The 20,284-nt window shown below is 42.7% G+C and overlaps 1 long non-coding RNA gene and 1 pseudogene across 1 annotated transcript; both read right to left on the bottom strand.

Moving 5' to 3' along the window:
* Positions 1 to 784: 784 nt before the first annotated feature.
* Positions 785 to 3,820, bottom strand: LOC103676152. The gene is made up of 2 exons (XR_572024.2): positions 3,742 to 3,820; positions 785 to 1,364 (listed from the first exon to the last, which is right to left on the bottom strand). It is a non-coding gene; the product is annotated as an uncharacterized LOC103676152 (long non-coding RNA).
* Positions 3,821 to 16,609: 12,789 nt separating this feature from the next.
* On the bottom strand, positions 16,610 to 20,039 carry LOC103676209 (annotated as a pseudogene).
* Between the last annotated feature and the right edge of the window lie 245 nt (positions 20,040 to 20,284).

Raw genomic sequence — 20,284 nt, 5'->3', positions numbered from 1 at the left:
CCCCCCCAAAACCCCACCTCTAATTGTACCACAGTTAATTGAGGGGTGTATTTTCTTCCAGTCTTTTCTTGATGTGTTTTCCTATAATTACTATCACACAGAAAATGCTCTTTGGTATCATGCATTTTCCGCTTACAGTTTCATCACAGGGGGAATCACGTAGACAGTGGACCTCGACCTCATCTGCATTTTAAAAACACCTAAGGGGCTTACACGAGTGCCAGTCCCCAACGTCATAGCTCAAGACCAGTGGGATCAGAAACGTCCTATGCCGCCGGGACCCGGATCCCGAGCTCAGGGCACAAAGGTATTGAGAGCAGAGATGTCTGAGGACTGAACCTTGGAGAACTCCTTCCTCAGATGAGTGCTTTTGGACAGCTAATGTGGTGTGACTCGCTTGCAGGTGCTGTTAAGATGCAGATTCTGGGGGCGCCTGGGTGGCGCAGTCATTGTTAAGTGTCTGCCTTCAGCTCAGGGCGTGATCCCGGTGTTATGGGATCGAGCCCCACATCAGGCTCCTCCGCTGGGAGCCTGCTTCTTCCTCTCCCACTCCCCCTGCTGTGTTCCCTCTCTCACTGGCTGTCTATCTCTGTCAAATAAATAAATAAAATCTTAAAAAAAAAAAAAGATGCAGATTCTGATTCAGCAGACTGGGGTGGGGCTTGAGATTCCGTCACTGGTCAGTGACCCCCCCCTTCAGAGCACCACAGGCGTAGAGGTCAGGAAGATGAAGAAGTGCCAGAAAAATCATTTCTATTTGAAGCATTTCCCCAAGTTCTTTAAACACTCTTTCTTAACTTTTATTTTTCATATTTATGTATTTCAGACAATGAGTAAGCCACATTTTTTCTTAACCATTCCCCTCTCGTTTGTCATTTAAATTGTTTCCAACTTTCTTCTTATAACCAACGCAGCAATAAACTCCTTTGTGCAGACTTCTTTGTCACCAACTTTTGAATGAGCAACTAATGCAGGAAAACGATGAAGGTAGGCCCAGCTCCCAGAGGAGCAAACCATCCGAGGCACAAGTTCCCTTCCAGCACGGCCAGTGTGACTGTCCTCAGGCAACTCGAGCAAGGTTTCTTCGCCTCAGTTTTCTCTGCCATAAAATGGGCTTTTTCTTTTCTCATATCCTTAGGCTAAGAGGAGTGAAGAAAGTGATCAGTACATCCTTTGTGGAGCCACGGTGGCAGGCAGTATTTGTGACGGCTCCGGGACGGTGGCCGAATGGGCCGACTGCATCCCTGGCGTCACCCGGCCCCAAAGCCTACCAGAGACAGAATTGCGGGTGCCACAGTAGTGAATAAACATTGGGATTTGGCCCACTCTTAGCTGTTTGGATTTCAGTGCCAGGGGTAGGAGGTCTGAAAGACATGAAAAGAAACAGCTGAATTCCAAGGCACTCCTTCAGATAAAGTTTCCTTTAAAACATTTGTACCGTTCTTCATCAATATTTATAAAGTGATGACTAGATACAGCTGCATTCCTCCTAGGCTGTGTCTAGAACACACCCATAGGACCTGATCGAAATACAGGTGGTGTTTGTTGGGGGGAGAAGGGCCCCGCACAGCAAAAAAGGAAAATCACAATCGGTTACGTGAGCACAAAGAGATGAATGCAATTTTTTTAAGGGTAGAAAAATCATGGGATTTGGGGTCCTGGGTTTGGTTTCGATTGGCCTCTTGTTAGCAGAGGTTAACAAACAAGTTAATTAACCACTTTGAGGGGGGCCTGGGTGGCTCAGTCAGTTAAGCGTCTGCCTTCAGCTCAGGTCATGATCCCGGGGTCCTGGGATCAAGCCCCACATCAGGCTCCTTGCTCAGCAGGGAGCCTGCTTCCCCCTCTCCCACTCCCCCTGCTTGTGCTCTCTCTCATTCTGTCAAATAAATAAACAAAATCTTTAAAAAACAATGAACCACTTTGAACTGCAGTTTCTTCCTCATGAGGTACTATGGACGTTATTATGAATGCGGAAAAAAATATAACTTTTCTGGAAGGAGTTAGTTGATGTCTCTGGCCTTTTAAGCACACAGAATGTTACTAAATACTTGCTAACATGTTGAAGATTGAGGCCTCTTAGGATTTCATCCCATATTCCTGGTCTAATCTTTGAGAGACACCAGGAAAGGCAGCTAGCTTCCAACTAAGTCTGTCGGTAGGTGCCGCGTGCACCTGGAATGTCCAAACCGCTCATCTTTGGGTTATGATGCTCATTTCTTGCTTCTGTTAGAATTATCTGAGTAGGGGCACCTGGCTGGCGCAGTGGTTAAGCATCTGCCTTCGGCTCAGGGCGTGATCCTGGCGTTCTGGGATCGAGCCCCACATCAGGCTCCTCTGCTGGGAGCCTGCTTCTTCCTCTCCCACTCCCCCTGCTTGTGTTCCCTCTCTCGCTGGCTGTCTCTGTCTCTGTCGAATAAATAAATAAAATCTTAAAAAAAAAAAAAAGAATTGTCCGAGAAGGATTTTTTAAATGCCAGTGTCCAGGCCCCACCCTCAACCAACTAAGGCCATGCTCTGGTATTGTTTACAGAGTTCCCAAATGACTCTGTTGTACAGCCTGGGCTCAGAACCACTGAGTTACAGTCGTAAGACACCTACTGAAAAATCCGGGGCAGGTAAAACTATAAATCATTTTCTTTTCAACATTCCCAGTTTCAAGAAATGTATCCCCTTAGCTTGTCAGTCCTCGCAGTGCACTGCAGGAAGGGGCATACACAGATGATTCTGGACACCCCAGTGAGGTGCAACAGAGACAAGCCTAGAGCATCATAGGTGCTCTGGATCTCTATGAAGAGTCAGAGAGAGGAGGGGAGAAGCGACAGGGATAATAAATTTGTATGTCCTTGACATCACCACCGACTACTATCGATGGAGTCACTACCAGGTGCCAAGTACCGTACACCGAGCATTTCACACTCTGTTCTTACGCTACTCATGTGGAGGCTGGAGACAGGGACAGAGGTAGTGGACGTGGAGTAGTAAAATAGTGCAGATTTTCTGGAAAGCAATTTGACAATATGCATCAAGAGCCCTCAAAATGTGCATACTCTTTGGCCATAGAATTCCATTTCAAGTGACAATCCCATGAAAAGGGTTCCGGACACCGATGGTGCTTTTGTTTACCAAGATGTTCATGGCAACGTGGTTTATTCTAGTAAGAAGCGTTGAATTACCCAACAAAATGGACGGTGATTACATGAACACTGCTACATTGTACACTGGAGTCTAATGCGGCCTTTAAGGATGTTTCCCTCTACAAACAAATTTTATGAAAAGATAATTTTATATTATAAAATATTGAGTAAAACAAAGTAAGACATAAAATGGTACCTACCATGTGATTCAAAATACCAGATATGGCAAGTGATTGTAAAATGGGTCGCATTACAAAGTCGGGTGCCATTGGCAGAACTCCATTTGTACCCACGTCTTCCTCAGAGAGCAAGCTTCCAAAGATTACAAATAGGGAGCGCCTGGGTGGCTCAGTCGGTTAAGTGTCTGCCTTCGGCTCAGGTCATGATCCCGGAGTCCTGGGATGGAGCCCCTGCACTGTCCAGGTCCCTGCTCAGCAGGGAGCCTGCTTCTCCCTCTGCCTCTGTCCCTCCCCCCTCGTGCTCTCTCTCACTCTGCTCTCTCTTGCTCAAATAAATACAATCTTAAAAACAAAACAAAATAAATAAAATCTTAAAACAAAACAAGACAAAAGGTTCCAAATACGTTGCCAAAATGAAAATCTCTTACTAGCAAACTCTTGGGTTGGGCGTGCAGTGGTGCTGCGGAAACCTCCCGTCTTGGCCGCTCGCTAAGGCTTGAGTGTGCGTTCCCCTCTTCAAATAAACCCAGGCAGGGAGGCAGATGTAAATAGAGGAAATGGAAAACAAATGACAACTGATTTGTAATACAACCCAAATATTTGTTTCACAAGTTTTCCTCACGACTGGAATCAGGTTCTCTGTGGGTGTGAGAAGAAGAGCTGAGTAGGAAGGGCAGATCTGCAGAGGAGAAGACAAAAGGACGTGGAGAATGTGGGGGGTGGGAAGCAAACAGAATCACATTTCGGCTTGCGCAGGCATCCTGGACTGGGGATCCAGGCTATTTTTATGACATATAGTGGATACATAATAATGGTAGATATGATCATGATAGATGAAAATATAACTACAACATGTCATAAAACAGGATTCTTTCAGTTTTTCAATCTGGAAAGTAGGATTTCAATGAGGGCAGCAAAACTGAAATTATGGGAAGCTGAGCCTCAAAAAACTACAAGAATCTGATACCGTGTCAGTGTACTTGAAAGTAAAATTGCTCTCCAAGTATTTCAGAGCCAGGCAGATGATTTTTAGTCTAAAAACTACCTGGTTACAATAGATCGGGCTCTGGGGGCTTTGAGCATACCAATGTTCTTTAAAGATGTCTCTTAATCCAGATGTCCAGATCTCTTTGATCAGGGTGAATCCACCTGGGAACATATCAAAATGCAGCTTTCCTGTGAGGTTTTCTCTTTCTTCATCACATCCAGGCTCCTATGAAGTCAGAGCCCTCCCAGTGACTTGTCTCTTAGCATAATGGCCCCTTGTTTCAAGACGGATCAGATGTACATTTAAATCAGTTGTAAGAGTTGACAAAAATTGCATAAAGGATCCAACTGTCTTCTTCACCATTGGGAGGTACCACTACTCTCCAGCCTTTGGGATCATCTTTGATTTTAACAGCCAAACAAAATAACTATAACTTTAAGAAACCCAGTGCTTTCTACAAGTTTTCTGGGAGCACTCACATTATCCTGATACTCACCTGTCACCTCTCCCTCCAAACCTCCTCTCCTGGTTTCACTCCCATCCCCTCTGCTTTCCTCATCACTGCTCTCATCAGCTCTGTCCTTTCCATAATTACTTTGTGCCGAACATGAACATACTACCCTCTTCCTCATTCTCCAAGGCAACGCTGTTTTGTGTAATAGACTTGTACTGAATATTTGGAGGCAACAGAGAAGAATCCTAGCACAGATTAAGGAATAACTCATACAGATATGCAGCATCAGCGTTCTTGAATTTCCTCGGGCATCTTTTCCCAGCTTGTCACAATAAGAACTAGAGGATGTGGTGCGGACAAGTCAGAAGAGAACCATCATCACTATTGCAAGACCAAGTCCCAAATCAATCCTAGTGATGTAGGAAAGATGTTAGGGTTCAAAGCTGATGGCCAAGAAAGAATTCTTGAGACATCATTGGTGAAAAAAGGTGATTTTATTAAGCATGGGGACAGGACCCGTGGGCAGAAAGAGCTGCACCAGGGTCGTGAGGTGTGACCCATTATATACTTTCAAGTTGGGAGGGGGTTAGGGATAGTGTAAGTCTCTAAGGAATTTTGGAAGCAAGGTTTCCAGGACCTTGAGGGGGCTAGCTATTGTTGGGAAAAGGTCATTTATTACCGGCTAATGAAACCTTAGCCATGAGACCCTTCAGACGTATATTGGTGGGCCATATGCTTGGGAGATGATTGCCAACATGTATCTTGGGGGGTTTAGAGATAAAGGAAATTTCTAAAGGAATTTTTATACATTAAAGTAGACTTACAGGATCCTGGGGGTGGGGGGTCAGGCTAGGATTGCCTTTGCCCTTAGCAAAGTACTACCATGGAGGCAATTGAGTCCCTAGAGGAATGCCACTCTACCTGTTTCAAGGACTTGTCAATGGGCTGTAGATAGTAAGGAAATTTAATAATTTTTCTTCTGCCTTCCTTTCCCACATCACTAGGACCCACATGGCCCAGATTCATGTGGTATTACATTCAAAGAAACAGCTGAGGAGCAAAAACATGCTTCAATCTGTAATTGCATCCACTGTAGGACATGAAAGGCATCTAGCCCATGGGCCACTGAACCCTTCTCCCCTCCTCCACTCCTGCTTGCAGCTCCCATGGTTAGTCTGGAGCCCCTCATTCTCTAAAGCCCCTCGCTCTCTGTTCTTCTCTGTAACTCTTCCCAGTGCCCAGCCAAAGTGGATTCTCAATCCATCACCCTTTCTTTAACACTTTACTGTGTACATCAGCTCAGCCTCTCAAGCTTCCTTTAGGTTTGGTTTGGTCTAGTTCCAGTATTCAGCCCCATAGAAAAGAACCTAGGAGTTGACCATCAAGCAAGAAGCTTCACCCACTGAGAAGCTGGGAAGGAGAAGAGGCGCAGGGACATTAAAAGGGAGGGGAAATCTGAAAGTGTAGACACTGATCATTCCTGTCCCCATTGTGCATTAATATGTTTCTCTGTTATAGTTTAGCAGGCAAACCCACCTTAGGAAGTTAGGAATGTAATGAGGGCCTGTTAGGAAGACAATGTCAGGACCGTCCTTCTAGTAGAGGGAGCCAATAGAACAGTGGTTCTCCGAGTCTGGTCCCTGGACCAGCAGCATCAGCACTGCCTGGGAATTTGTTAGAAATGCAGTTTTTCGGACCCCACTGCAAATCCACTGAGTCAGGCATTCTGGGGTGGAACCCAGCACTGTTTCAAGGGATTTCAAGTGATCAAGCCCTCCACGTGCTTCTGAGGCAGCTAAAGTTTGAGAAGTAAACTTTTTTTCCCTAGCCTGGACTTCTCCAAGCCAAGGAACCGGTTGGACTCAATTCAGTCCTGGCTCTGCCCTTTCTAGCTCCGTGACCTCCACCAAACCATGTAAGCTCCCCAAGCCTGACAGACCACATAAGGCTTTCTGCTGCAGAGTGCCAGAGGTCCTTGTCCTGTCAAAGGCTGGCACCAAAGGGTTATCTTTCTTGGCTCTCACCCACAAAGCCTACATCTGCTTTCTCTCTTCCTCTCTCTTTGGGGAGCTGCCATCATCTGCTCTGTCCCTTGGGGTGCCTCTTCCCCAAGTTTGGGGACCATTTCAATAATGATAACAATAACAATAAAATATAATAATAATAATAATAATAATAATAATTCCTAACCCCCTTTGTGATACTGACATTGAAATGACACCTCCAGAATCCACTAAGTCAGCTTACTCTTGGCCAACAGCTGGATCAAATTTGCTTCTCCGATGCAAACATGCTCCCTGAAAATCAGCACCCTTGGAAATGGGGTAGAGCATGTTGACCAAACACAGAAGTTCTGTTAGGTAAACGGGTCCCCTACAGCTAGAACAGGACCCCGGCAAGGCGTTAAAACCAAAAGTTAAAAAACAACGTTTCAATTTTAAATATATCTTTCTCCACTCATCACTTCCTAACCTCTCCTTCTCTTCAGCAAGCTCCTTATTATCATGGGTTTGAGTTCTCAGCAGCAATTTCTTTCAATTTAAGTCATTTACAGCTTTCTCCATCACTGGGGAAATGCAGCCTCGACACTGTGCCCCTTAGTGCCCAACCAGAAGGGTTTTGGTCAACTGGAGGATGGCTTCTGCCTAGTTTCTGATTATCTGGGCTTTTTGGGAGAAGATGGCAAATAACCCTGGTCGAAGTGGGGTGTATCCTCATATGCAGCATAAGCCAGAAGCCACCAAGGGAGAACAGAAGAGCAGTTCCAGAGAGCCAAGAGCTACACCTGGTACCGACTTGCACACATGCTGGAAAGAAGAGAGGCAGGAAATAGAAACCATCTCCACACCCTGGAAATGTGGTCACACTCTCCCGAAGAAAATTTTTGGCTACCTAAACAAATGCGTCTCAAGTATTCATGTGCATACGAATCACGATTCACCGGAGGAACTTTTTTAGATGTACATTGATTAGGCAGGTCTGGGTGGGCCTGAGATTCTGAATTTCTAACCGGCTCCCTGGGGATGCTGATCCTACTGGGGCTTTGACTGCATTTTGAATAGCAAGAACCTAACACCTCCATTTGTGAGGTCCTTCGCTAAGAGAAAGAACTGTAAAAACACCAGAGATTCATTAGCTGGGAGTAATAGCAAGCATTTCTGCTGAGTGTTATCACCAGCAGTCTAAGTGAAGTGCAAATTTTGTTTTGCTGGAGTGCCTGGGTGGCTCAGTTGGTTGAGCGTCTGACTCTTGGTTTTGGCTCAGGTCATGATCATGGGGTCCTGGCATCAGGCCCCGAGTTGGGCTCTGTGCTCAGCTTGGGATTCTCTCCCACCCTTTCCCTCTGCCCTTCCCCTCACTGGCCTTCTCTCTCTAAAATGAATAAATAAATAAAATATTTTTATTTATTTGAGAGAGAGAGAGAGAGGATGAGAGCGGGGTGAGGAGCAGAGGGAGAAGCAGACTCACTGAGCAGGGAGCCCGATGCGGGGCTCCATCCCAGGACTCCGGAATCGTGACTGGAGCCGAAGGCACCTGCTTAACTGACTGAGCCATCCAGGCGCCCCACATAATAAAATCTTTAAAAATATTATCTTGCTTGGAGTCCGTTGTCACCTTTTCAGAAAACAAATATTTTAAATAGTATGAGTGTGCTGTTGTGTGTTGATGTGTATTATATTTCCATTTTTTAGCTAAGTTTTTGCTTAAATACAAAACTAATTCCAAGGGGAATGATACGGGGGGACGAGTGTTACTTCTAGCCAGGGGAGCGGTTCAGTAGCTAGATCATGGGTTCAGATCAGATGATTCAGTTTCCTAGCCTCTTGCAGGCTATTTTCCAAAACACCAACTTGGCCAGTGCTTCTCATACTTGTTGAGAGGTTGAGTGCTTAGAAATCACAGTGCTCCCCACAAAGCACAATGGATGAAATACTCATATATTTTACAGAATGATATGCTACAATTTTACTGGCAGAAGCTATGGCTCTGATACATGGATACAACATAAAGTAACAGCCTGCCCTAAGTCCTTTTGGAAGTGAGCTTCAGTTTCATAAACGGTAAGGTGAAGGTAATAACACTACCTCACAGGAGACCTTTGATCCTTCATTTGGAATCCAAGACATGCTGGAGATCTTTGCTTCTGGTGTTTATGCAGTGATCACCGTAAGGCACACTAGGGCTTCTACCGCTACTGGCTACCATTTATTCGGCATCTGCCACATACCGGATACTAGCTGAGCGCCTTGCAAATATCTCATTGAACTTGACAACTACTCTGCTAGGTAAGTATTTTATTACCTCTGTGTTACAGATGAGGGAAATAAAAATGGTTCCGCTACAGTTCATTGGTGGAGTTCACTCCTCATTCATCTTGCCATGGGCCATTCACAGCCCATGCGACCAGCTCCTTCTCCCTTGCTAGAAATGTGCTTTCTTCACCAAGAAATTAACATGTGGCTTTTGACCAAGCAAGTCTCCACAGCAGCATTAACCCTTTCTGAGTCAAAATCCCTTTGACCATTCATTGGAAAACATGAACCATCTTCCCAGAAAAATGCACATAAGCAAATACACCATCTTGCGCTCAACGTCAGGATCCCAAGCAAAGAACTTCTATCCTACAGAGTTTAGGAAGACAAAGAGGGCTTTTACAGGCTCCAAACTGAACATGACCTGCTATTACAAGCACTGACCTGAAATGTTTTCCTTAGCCATTTTCCTGATCATTTTATTTTTCAAATATTTATATTGATAAAAGATTAAACAAGTCCTAAATGTCAAAAATGTTTCTTGGCTCCAGGGTGCCTATAGAGTTTCCAATTTTTTTTTTTTTTTAGGCACTAGTCATCAAAGAGACTATCTTTTATTAGCAGACAATATCAGTTGAGATTAGTGAATGTCCAGAGAATGCTTGTTTCTCTTTCTCTGGTATCTAAATGAAACAAGATACTTAAAGCATAACAACATGATTGCTCCCTCCTGGCTTTTTGACATAAGAAGAGACTTGAGCTGTTGACAAAAAAATACAGAGGTGGGAAACACAGAGTTTGGTGGTTTCTATAACTTCCAAATATGAAAAAAATGAAGCAGGAGTGGGGAGGGAACCAGGGAGGAAGGAAAGACAGAGATCAGGTACTTATACTCAGAATAATTTGAAATGAACCTCTGCTGTGCGTCCTGTTGAGCCACCGCTCTCGCAGTGTGCCCTCTGGACCGGCAGCATCAGCATCGGAATCACTGGGAACTTGTTGAAAATGCCAATTCTCAACCCTCGCCTCAGGCCTGTTGAGTCAGGAACTTTAGCGATGACACCCAGCGGTCTGCTTTGAACAAGCCCTCACAGTGATTCTGACTCACGCTAAAATCTGAGAACCACTGGGGTGGACAGATCTTCTCTGATTGAAGTGACCCTGCCTGCTGGTCCTAAATCAAACCACTGACTCTGTAATGAACAGGGGACCATGAAGAGCACAATGGTGAGGACATCAGTGTTCACGGAGCAACGACTCCAAGTCAGGCACTGTGTGCTTGTGGTCTCATTTCACCACAAGCCCTAAGCATGTTTACTTTTATCTCCCTTTTAAAGATTCTTCTTAAAAGAGAGAGATTCCGAGAGGTAGTATCACTCCTCTAGCTTACAGACCTACTAAGGAGTGGGCTCACAGTAGGAAATTTGACAAGCATAAAGAGCTATAAAGAAGAATAGAGGAATACCCACAACCCCACTCCATTCAGTGTACCCCCGCGTAGTATCCCCCCCACCCCGCTCCATGTAAGACCTGATTTAAAGGCTACTTTGTGGTCTCTAACGGAGTTCAGGCTCCAGAGATGATTCCTTTCTCTGAGGTCTGAAAACCCAGGAACCAAAGCCTTAGCCCCCAGTTCTGTCCTGTTCCCCCTCTAAAAGCAGATGTCCAGATCCTTTAATTCTCCTTCCATCCCTATGTAGGATAATACACAGAAATAAGAGCTTAGTGAAACGAGTGAGCTACAATAAATGCTGAAAGCTGACCTAAAATGAAGTAGGAGTTAAGACCCTCCTTTAAGATTGAGCAGAAGTCACTTCAAGCCAGATGTAAAACAAGCTATTTATGCTCAGTTCCCTAGAAAAGGGATGGAGGCTCGTTCCAAGACGTGTGGATCTTGTGCTGGGGGGGGGGGGCAGAGAGAACTGCTGTTTCTGGCACCCACTGCAAGTATCTGTCCTGGGCCAGGACATCATGGTCCCTGCACCACGAGCCAGGCACTGTGCACCAGAGTCAGGGAATGGAAGTCATCAAATTTCTGGACGGCACTTTGTGATGTTTGGATGGTTCTCTGTTTAACCCCCTGTGGAGGCTGGTGTGTGTCTGTTTCATGCCAGACTCAGAGAAAATAATAAAGATAAAAGACAGGAGGCTTAGGCTTATAGATGTTGTTTTCATAAAGTGTTTGTTTTCCTTGCTGTTAAGACCACTTGTCCAAGTGAATCATTTTGAGTTGTGTTTGATTAAAGTACCTCAAAAAAAAAAAAAAAGCCAAATGTTTTTAGAATATATAGCTGTGGGAGCCAAACATAATGAGCTTCCTCTTTTGAGAAAGAAAGAAAGAAAGAAAGAGGCGGGGGAGGGAAAGAAAGAAGGAAAGAAAGAAAGAAAGAAAGAAAGAAAGAAAGAAAGAAAGAAAGGAAAGAAAGAAAGAAAGAAAGAAAGAAAGAAAGAAAGAAAGAAAGAAAGAAAGAAAAAGAAAAGCTTAGCTCTTTTGCCTGCCACTAATTCTATGAAACCTGGAAATATTTGCTGTCCCCTGGACCCAGAAGTCCTTAGCTTCCTCCTAACATAAAATGAAAATGAAGACAACCTGCAAAGATTTTATATGACACAGGGGCGCCTGGGTGGCTCAGTTTGTTAAGCGTCTGACTCTTGATCTCAGTTCGGGTCTTGATCTCATGGTCATGAGTTCAAGCCCTGCGTTGGGCTCCATGCTGGGCATGGAGCCTACTTAAAGAAAGAAAAAGAAAAGGTTTTCTATGAGAGAGATTTGTCGTATTTAGCCTGTGGATAATTGAAATTTACAATTAAGAATTTTGTCAGAAGGGGCGCCTGGGTGGCACAGCGGTTAAGCGTCTGCCTTCGGCTCAGGGCGTGATCCCAGCGTTGTGGGATCGAGCCCCGCATCAGGCTCCTCTGCTATGAGCCTGCTTCTTCCTCTCCCACTCCCCCTGCTTGTGTTCCCTCTCTCACTGGCTGTCTCTATCTATGTCAAATAAATAAATAAAATCTTTAAAAAATAATAATAATAATTTTGTCAGAAGAATGCCTGTTAGTCTCAGGGGATCTTTATTATGTGTGCTAATGAGACAGTATAGTATAAAAGAAGGAAATGGGGCTTTTTAAAAAATATTTATTTTCAGAAAGAGAGAGCGAGTGCACAAGCGGGGGGGGGGGCAGAGTGAGAAGCAGAGTCCTCATTGAGCCAGGAGCCCAACGTCGGATTTGATCCCAGGACCCTGAGATCATGACCTGAGCCAAAGGCAGCCGCTTAACCCACTGAGCCCCCCAGGTGCCCCAAGACAGTGGTTTCTAAAAACAATAGCACCATGATGGAAGTTAAGGAGTAACACAAGATATTCACTTATGAGAGAAAAGTTTCCACAAATTTTACTTTCTTACTTTTGAATAGGCAACACATTCATGTAGTTCAAAAGTCAAACAGAGCAAAAGGACAGAGAGTGAAAGACTCCCTACNCGCCCCTGTTCTGCACACCCTAGTTTCCCTCTCCAGGTCTTCCGTAGAGCCAACGGGGACTTTTGTGTTCTGTCAGACGGACATTATACATAAATAAGCAACACACAAAATTCTTTGGCCCTGTTTTCTAACGCCAGTAGGAACACAGTACTCGACACATACCGCTCCACACCCTGCTTTTACGCTAAAAAACGTCTCTTGAGTGTGTTTTCATTTCAGTATATAAAGGACTTTTCCATATGTGATCCTTACCTTAAAATCACGCCCCATAGCAGAGGTTCCTTCTGGTTTGTCCCTTATTTTGTGTTTTTTTCTGTGCTCTTTTGGTTCTAAGCCTTCTTTCTATTCCTCTTACATTTCATCTGGCTTAAAGGATCATTGGATCATTGTGCCGCAGTGACCCTAAGCTTCTAAGAACTCTGGTGATGGCATGTCTGAAAAACGTTCCTGAGGTTGGAACCTAAACCTTTCTGGAGAGACAGATATGAACAGGAAGTAAACACCAAGGAGTAGAGACAGGAGAAATGGACCCAAGATTAAAGACAAAAGTAATGTGAAAGAGGGGTGCCCGGGTGGCTCAGTCATCAAGCGTCTGCCTTTGGCTCAGGGCGTGATCCCAGGGTCCTGGGATTGAGTCCCACATCGGGCTCCCTGCTCCGCTGAGAGCCTGCTTCTTCCTTTCCCACTCCCCTTGTTAGTATTCCCTCTCTCAGTGACTGTCTCTCTGTGAAATAAATAAAATCTTTAAAAAAAAAAAAGTAATGTGAAAGAACTAACATTTGGGATACATAAATCCCTAATATATTCATCATTGATCATGATTTAAATGTTCGAACCAGTAAAAGCTATTTTTCTATGACAGGAGTCCAGTAATGTGCAGAGGTGGTTAATATGCTAAAGGAGTAGAGGAGGGATTATGCTGGAGAGACACATGAAAGTGTGCACGGCAGGCTAGAAAGATCCACACTGTCTCTACAGATGTTGACTATGAGTTGATATATTTCTATGGCCAATTGGGAAAAAATATCAAAAGGATTAAAAATGTACACACCCTATGAAATTGTTCAGAAACTCCTATTAATAAAACAAGGATAAATTTATCACATTCTTCAGAAAAACGTTATTCAGCAAAAAAAAAAAAAAAAAGAAACCATCCACATATCAAACACAAGGTATTAATGAGTAAATCATGGTTTATCCGCAAGATGAAATACTATCTGCTATGACACATGTTTACAGGCATGAGAAAATGTTCTCCATAAATTTCTAAATTTAAAAGAAATTATAATAGCAAAAAGGCTCACTCTGTGTATCTATTTTAATGTAATAATAATGTCAAATGTTCATTGAGACTCACCATGTACCACATATTTTAAATATGTACAACACCTTCATAAATTAGGAGCTATGAGTTTTCCCCATTTGCCCGTGAGAAAATTGAGATACAGAGCAATTTAGCAACTTGGATGAGATCACACAGTTGGCAGGTGGAAGGCTGGGACTTAGACCCAGGTATTCATATCTATACCGACACGCTGAACCACAAGTGACAGTGCCTACCTCCGTACCAAGAAACCCAGAAGACAAAACAGAATTAGGCATTCTTTTTTTCCTATGGCAACCACAGGGGGGAAATGCATCTCTGCATGGAGAGAAGTCATCCTTTGAAAGCAGCTCAGAGGGGCACTGGGGGAGGTGGGTCTAAGGTCATTTGTCTGCCCATGTTGCAAGGCTTCAGTTCCGATTAGGCTGACATGGGAAACTGAAATCAAGGGTAAACAAATAAGGAGAACTTCAAGGGACCAAAATGAATCAACTTAATACTTTGAAGATACTTTAATCACAAAATATGCCATGAAAATGTCTAGATTTAAAAAGAGAAACAACAATAACATACAAATATTTATGCATCTAAACTTGCAAAGTGATCAACTACTTATTTATTCACATAATAAATAGTTTCTTTAGCCTTAATGATTGCTTTAGGGTCCTCTTTATTTTCTTAATTTAAATTCAATTAATTAACATATAGTGTATTATTAGTTTCAGAGGCAGAGTTCAGTGATTCATCAGGCTTACACAACACCCAGTGCTCACTCCATCCCGTGCCCTCCTTAATGTAGGTGCTCTTTAAAAGTGAGCCCTCATCATGCGCTTGAAATCAAATTAAAATAAAATATTAAAAATAAAAGAGTAAAATAAGGTTCCTTGTTAAAAGATGAAATAGAACCCAAAAGTCTCAATACTCGCCTGTATATTGAATAACTGTATAAGGACACGTCGGTCGTATTTTGTAACTTTTCCTCAGAAATGCTTTCAAGGGGCGCCTGGGTGGCACAGCGGTTGAGCGTCTGCCTTCGGCTCAGGGCATGATCCCGGCGTTCTGGGATCGAGCCCCACATCAGGCTCCTCTGCTATGAGCCTGCTTCTTCCTCTCCCACTCCTCCTGCTTCTGTTCCCTCTCTCGCTGGCTGTCTCTATCTCTGTGGAATAAATAAAATCTTAAAAAAAAAAAAAAAGAAATGCTTTCAAAAGCATTAATGGATTATTCTACATTGTTTTTAGCAAAAAAATCACTTCACCTACATCATTTACCATACTTGTCGCCAAATGACTATGTTTCTAAAAGTTCAAACCCACTGACGAATGATGGTGATTTGGCACTACAGAGGCTATGTTAAAAACAGACTGAAGCTTTTCAAGACTCAAAGAGCTCTTTCTATAACATATTTGGTAATGTCAACATTGTTAGAGTATGTCTTCCTAAAATGGCTCCTGAGAAATTCTGACATTTTGTTTATCAACAAAATTAGTGACATTACTTTTTTTTTTATCACATATGTAACTTCAAGTTTAAAAAAATTTATTGTATAAATTGACTTATATTTATATACACATATCTAGAATTTATTTCAAGGCATGTGGGCACAGGACTCCTTAAAGTACACTAAACAGTATTTTCCTCTTCATGGCATAATGGCCTGGGGCCTTGAGCAAACTAAAATAAACTACGCTAATTTTTCAGTTGTACGTTAAAGCCTTAAATCCGCCACATAAATATTCCAAAACCAACTCAGGGCAGTAAGCTGATGGCTGGATGGAAAGCACAATCAGAGGGATTACTCTAAGGCTTTGAGGGAGCAGGGGAAAAGCGTTCCTTGACCTTCTGTACTGAAAGGCTCCTTTTCATCTGGTTTCAATTCTCTTGTTTGTGCACCTTGCCATATTTATTATTGAATTCCTGATTTCTTCTTCTTGTTTCACGTTCCATGTTCCAATGATTTATGAGAAATTGCTGATCTAGATGTTATCTTTGGCATCCAGCGAATGCACAGAGCCCCTCAGAATGCTAAGAGAACGAACGTGGTTTGAGCTCCACACTGCCCAAGCTGAACAGATGTCCATCGATTCATGACAAATGCCAGCTGAAGAAGCTTTAATAAGACACATTTTTCTTCTTAAACACAGCACCAGCAAGGATCACAGATTTTTTTTTTCCCTCTTTGGTGAAAGTGACTGTTATTAGAAATGGTAAGATTTTGTCCTAAAATAGTGATTTGAGGAGAAATCTGGCCAAAGATAGATTTTTTTTTAAGTTTTCTAAAGATGAGGTAGCTGTGTTTTCTATATCGGGGATCTGTCCTGTTTGGTTTGACTGAGAAATGAAATATGCTAATGACATTTCAGTTAATTTCTAAATATCTCTATAAAGACGATTTAGTTTATGTGTGTAGGGAATGAGAGGTTTTTTTTTTAATAGTGGCCAGCTTTCTCTTGCTTAACTAAGTGAAGACTAATTAGCAAGTCTAATGTGCTCAGAGAGAATCATCTAATTAGATAAATTTCACAGGCTAATCAAAATATTTGGAGATTTTTCCCTACACTTCTTCTCTCCACTAGAGGGGGTTAAACACAGCCCCAGAAAACCTTGCTGTCACTGAACATCTTTCTAGGCGAGCCCTCCTGTATTACCAAAATATTATGCCAAACACCCTAAAGCAGACATGTATACAGATGCCCTAGCAGGCTGTGTTTCTGACCTTGCTTGTAGAATTTAATAATTTTTAAACTACTACGGCATGAGAGAGATAGTAATAATAATTAAGATACCAAGTCCTGAATATTCAAAATTATTCTTCATTTATTTCCATTGCATTCCTTCGAGTAAAATCAGAAAGGCAGCACAGACAACATGTAAAGAGGTTAAGACATGATAACATATGATGCACTTGCAATAAAAGGTATATAATAGTAACAGGAGGAAAGAAGTGCCCTTTTTCTATGATAATAAGGGAGAGAATGGATGCTTTCCTTGTTGCTCCTTCACACACATGTATCGGCTATACTAGAACACCTCGAGCAATTAATATATTTCTAGTTTGGTAGTTAAACAAATTAAGCAAAGAAGTAATTGGTTAGAGACGATTTTAATACATCAAATGTTCATTTCTGCAGTTCCACGTACTTAGAGCCTAGGATATTTAAGGAACAATTGAAAAAACCTGAATATTTCTCCTGTGAATTTCAAGAATTTTTAAAGGACATACATACCCCAATCTTGGCTAAGGTCCAACCTGTGATTTCCAGAGATGTTCTTTGTGGAGCTCATCACCCTAATTCCCAAAACTCGAAGTGAAACATGGTGGGCCATAAAGTTTTTATTTCTGAGCGGTGAGAGTCAGTGTGATTTTCGCTTTTCTCTTTATGCTTTCCCAGACTGTACTGTTTTTAGAATGCTTATTACTTTGGGGGAAATTGGGGAAAGGATACTGAGAACAAATCCTGAACACACACACCAAGTGCAATTCAGAAGCACACGGCACAACGATGAAGAAATGAGTTTTACTGAGACAGATTTTCTTAAGGATAGCTACTTACCTACTCTACCTTCCAGGATTCAGAAACATGGCCATGAATGGAATCTTGTGTCTATCTAGGGTAGGTACCTAAGTGTCTTTTCTAAGGATTTAATAAAAACTTAATTAAGAAGAACCAATCTCACACTAAAAATGACTTGTGATAAAGTTAATAAACATTTAAATGAAGGCCAAAACAGAAAGAGTATTATATAAATAATGTATAAATAAAACTGTATTACCCCCAAACTGTTCTCAACTCAGAAGAAACTGAATCAGAAGCGATTGGAGAAATTACTTCGGGAAGCCTCGGTCCCGTCTAGATTCTTGGATTCTCATAGCCTAGTTCAGTGTCATCCGCGGCTACCTCTCTGTGCCCTCGTGGAACCAGATCACATGCTACACTGAGTCCTCACTCAAACATTGCATTTTGTTATGTTATGTGTCAATTCATAGTCTTTCTGTGTCCAATTGTTCAAGTCTCAGACTCTAAGAAACAATGTCTTCTTTAATTATTAGACTGCTAATGGCCAGCTACTTCGTCTCTAATTGCCGTAGCACAGACCTTTGCAGATACAACTCTGTTCGAATGTCATAAATGTCCGCTGTTGTTCCCTGTTACAAAACACCTTCTTCTCTCCCAGACAATGGGTGCAGAAGGGTTTTTAGACCCCGGGACCTGCCAGGCAGTGCCCTAAGTGTTTTCCTTTATCATGAAGATATAGGCTGCCACTCATCCTTTACAGGCTGACTCTGTCTTCTCCCCACACCAGTTAGGACTCAGGCCCCTGCCCTGTTTTACACAAGAAACACAGTCATTCCCAGCATTTGGAGACTTTTTTTTTTTTTTTTAATACACTCTACTAAAGATCTCAAAGGAGAAACAGTAAAGAGGTCTTCCATGACATGTTTTCAGCACACTGCTGCAAACATCCAAATCAGAGCTGACTCTCCCTGGCTCCTCCAGTGGTTTTCAGCCTTCATCCCCTAGAGAGCACCTGGCCCGCTGCTGCCTTCCCTTCCTCCAGTGTCTCACCTGCAACCTGACCTGCCTACTTGTATACCAGTCGCCAGCAAATGAGAAGCCTTCCTTATCAAGTGAAGGGGAATTATGAATAACGATTTTATTTTCTACTGTTACGTTCACACTAAGTGCTCACAACAAGCCCTCGTAATGGGCTTCCTCACCCTCAGTTTACACTGAGGGAGGCCCCGGGGACAAAGCCAGGTTCTCTCCAGAGCTTCATTCTAAACTACTATACAATGTCTATTTCCTTGTACAATCAAAAGATGTCTGTATAACCCTCGCATAAAGGAGTGTGAAATACCCACATCAAAATCCAGACAGGACAGATCCAGGGATGACTTTTATAAAGCAAGACAGGGAAAACCCGCCACAGAATTATGTTTTTCTTTGTCTCTTTGTTTTAATAACGAAGGAAATGATCTCAAGATCAAATCCAACTTTGAAGTGTTCTCCCTACCTGAGTCACATAAAAAGAAAAAAAATCATTTTTAGGCATCAAGCATTTATGCAGAGTAACACTAAGCAACACATTCTTTTTTCTACCCCTACAGGCAGGTGAAACACTTTTATTTCACAGTTGTCTTTAAAACCACAAAGACAGTATGTTCTTCATATAAAAACATGGGTACAGATAACTATACTTTCTAGAAAATGATTATATAGATCATCTCAAAGAAAAATACACACCATTATATGGTTTCCGGCAAGCTGCTTGGGAAAAACACATCTGGACTGATTTCTAAAACATACCATAAGACCACCCTGCATCTTTTGGTTCAAAGTATAGATTATTGTCATCAGTACATGCTCCTGCATTCTTACAGATTTGATAAAACACGTATAGACTGATTTACGACTTAATGTTCGATTGGTTCACCAGCCTTTCCTGCAGGCTCATCAGCAGGTTGAGCAGGCTGTGTCCTTCTCCAAGACCTTCCAGGAATGGAGAATTCCTCCTCATCATAAATCGTAATCTCCAGGTCTTCACCAACAATTTCAGTGGAAACATTCTTTGTAGTTAGGTCCTGTTCTAGGAAGTGTCTCTTGTAAGGCACGCAAACCACGTTTACATTCAGACTGCACTCCATAAACCCAGACATATGTCTCTCCAAGCAAGTATGAGCTGATCGAGAATGGGCTCCAATGGACATGCTCTACAGTCGGAATAGTTGACAGATGCACAGGTTTGGGAAATGTGGGGGCCCATATCATCATAACCAGCAATAAGCAGTCCAACACCATATGGTCTCCAGCCATATTGTCGTGTTGGTATCTAGGTCTTGCTTCCAATTAGAGACACAAGACGAGACACAGGAAGAGGTCTGTCAAATACAAATCTGGAATCCAAACACTCGTGGCGCATAACATTACATAACAGTCTAGCATCGGCAGTAAGTCCTGTAATTGAGGTACCAATATGGTTGTCAAGGTGGAGAATTGTTTTTCTGATGAGCTGCACGCTCTGACTGTGCTCTCTTCAGTGCAACTAAAACTGCACGGGTTTTCGATTGCAGGCCAACTGTGGCTGAACCTTGTTTGACAGCTTCCATTGCATACTCAATTCGATGAATCCTGCCCTGAGGGCTCTGAACAGTGACGTCCTTGTCATACTGGTTGCGAAACAGGGTTCTGGTGCAAGTCTGGCTGTGGCCTCCTGCAGAAATGTGGATTCAGGAACGCTAAGCCACACATTCTTAACCTCCAGTATTTATAAAGATGCATGCAGTATATACATATATGTAAAAGAAAAAGGGAACACAGGGTAATTAATTAAGCAAAAACATATTTTCAAAGTTAGCAGAAGAAACTGATGTGGTAAAAAACACCTAACAGGAACAGACCTAGTAAATACATCATGAACACTGACAGTACTCTGTAGCATAATTCGTGTGTGTGTGTGTGCGCGCGTGTGTGT

The sequence above is a fragment of the Ursus maritimus genome, unplaced genomic scaffold, assembly GCF_017311325.1.
Source record: "Ursus maritimus isolate PB19 unplaced genomic scaffold, ASM1731132v1 scaffold_4, whole genome shotgun sequence".
Lineage (NCBI taxonomy): Eukaryota > Metazoa > Chordata > Mammalia > Carnivora > Ursidae > Ursus > Ursus maritimus.
The sequence above is the reverse complement of the archived record's forward strand: the minus strand, read 5'-3'. Positions and strand labels throughout refer to the sequence as shown.